Here is a 2,485-nt window from a genome sequence, read left to right as displayed (position 1 = left end):
CTTTCCATATTAACATTTAGCTACATCTTGCACTTGTCTAAGCTATCAAAATACACTGCAGTGACTTAAGGACCTAATTTAAGGTTAACTGCAAGAGCTGTTTTAATTTGTTGCCTTCCTTCCTTCCTCCAGAACAGCATTTGAGACCCCAGAGTATCACACATAAACAGACAAGGTTCTCCAACCTCTAGACTCCCATTTAATGAATTTGAGATAAGGATTTCCGCTCAGCATCTAATATTGCATTTTTTCAACTGCGCAAAAGAAGGGAATATAAAAAGAATCCTATGTTTTCCACAGCATAAAAATATACAGAATTCCATCAATACAAAAACAACCTATATTAAGTGAAATAGTTTGGCTGTGTCTATTCAGGACAACTCCACCAAATGAAGCTCTCTATGGTACAATATTGTACACCATAGTTCATGAAGTCTCTAAATGGGGAAATCAGTATGGATAATCAGAACCTGTTTTCTAACACTTTGCTAAAAAGTGTTGCATTCCAAGGCTAAATAAGATATCTTTATACATATATTTTAAAATGTAATTTTGCTATTGCAAATAAAAGGTTAGTCTTTGTTTTATGTTATAAAAGGCAGGTTTTAAGCTGAAAAATTTTACTTGATATTGGAAAAATATATTAATATGCTAGCTCAGTCAACAATCATCATAATTTCTCATTTCTGCAGAAAAGAAAGTTTCTGATGAAGTAGCATTCTGTATTAACCTGAGCTTAGGATGTTTAAACAGGGTTAAATTACACACCCTTCTATGTACACTTATGATTTACTATAAATCAAGCCTAAATTTCAATGAATATTTTCAAGTTAACTCTATCTAATTGAAGCATATCCAAATATATTGTCTCATAACCTTTCAAATGAAGTGAACAGCTTTAAATGTTATACTGTATCATGTCCATGAGCCTTAAAGCATTAAATATGATTTTCTTAAGCCTGCTTGTTACATCTACAAGGCATGACTAAAAATACTGATTGCTCAAGAGTGCTCAGTTCGGTGTTCCTTTGCATTTCTGCATCCAATATTAGAATGCAGAAGAGTGTCCCTCTATTTTAAGAATTTAATTTTATTAAAATTTGTCCCTTTAGACCTTTCTTGAATGATGGATCTTCTACAGGGTAGGCACTATCAAAACTGTAGCCATGGCTGAATACACTTTAGTAATATATTTCCCGAGTTCTTTGTGCTAATGTAATGAGCTACATCATAGCTGAAATTCAAGATGTAGAAGCTGTCTTCTTATCAGTGTAAGGCATTTCTGAATTGAAAAAGTAAATCTTTTCTGCAGGGCAATATGGCCTTTGTAAATCAGTGATTGAAATTGTGTTTAACTGTACAGAATTTAGAAGTTAGAGATATATAACAAAAGCAGTACCTGGGGTGTCCTTGTTGAATTTCAACTGTTCAGAATAAACAAGTGCTGTAATGCATTTTTAATGCACTAAGTGTCTACTTGAGGTATTGTTTTGATCCTTCAATTTCAAACTTAGAGGAACAATCAAGTTCTTTTTCATAAATGCTGTTTATGTTGTTTAATTTTATATTATGACCTCAAAATCTGAATACAAGAATAAGCTGATTCTAGGAAAGTGGCTGTGGACATTCATCATCTGCTTTCCCACCCTCTTTTTTTATAAAGACAAGTTACTAAAGCCAATATATACTATAGGAAAATGTGGTTATCTCCTTTACCTTCAAAATAACATCATAATGATCTGCAAACACTAGGGGATATAGTTTAAATACTTACATATCTCAGATTAAACTGGTGTTAGTTATGTAGAAAATGCACACTTATTCTAAGACTGCTGTGCTTTTTGTACATTCATTTCTACAGCCAGGGAAAATGTGAAAGTGTGTCCACTTGGAAACTTGCAAAAGGTCCTTTTGTTAATATTGTAAATAGATGATAACTATCACAAAGATACTCAAGGAAATAAAGTCTTCTGCTCAGCTTTCTAAGACATTCCAGAAGCAGATGCATGGGAGTAGCTTAGCTTAATTTGGGGACAAACTCAGAAGTAAAAGATACTCCAGGAATACATTAATAATAAAGACAGAAGTGTATTAATGACGGTTGAATAGCTTGTCAGACAACACTTAAATGCTTATTTGCATCTTAATGGTTAATTAAGGAATGGGAGATTGACAAACATGTTGATGGAACTAGAAGTCTAAAATTACATTAAATTACAGCACTTTTAATCTATTATTTCTACCTTTATACATTTCATGCAAAACAGAGTACTCCATTGTTCTGAAGGTCACTTTGACATAAGAAATGAATTACAAGTGCTTGAAATTAAAATCCTACATTCTATATTAGATATCTAAATATGTGGCCTTAGAAATATTTCAAAATCCTGGAGTTCCAATCGAATTCTCATTTCTACATTGCCTATTCATAGTAAGACTGGGGTCCTTTTGTATCACCATACCAGGAGAAATTTTTTTCAGCAGG

This window comes from Geospiza fortis, unplaced genomic scaffold, assembly GCF_000277835.1.
Source record: "Geospiza fortis unplaced genomic scaffold, GeoFor_1.0 scaffold45, whole genome shotgun sequence".
Classification (NCBI taxonomy): Eukaryota; Metazoa; Chordata; class Aves; order Passeriformes; family Thraupidae; genus Geospiza; species Geospiza fortis.
This window is presented reverse-complemented; position numbering follows the sequence as displayed.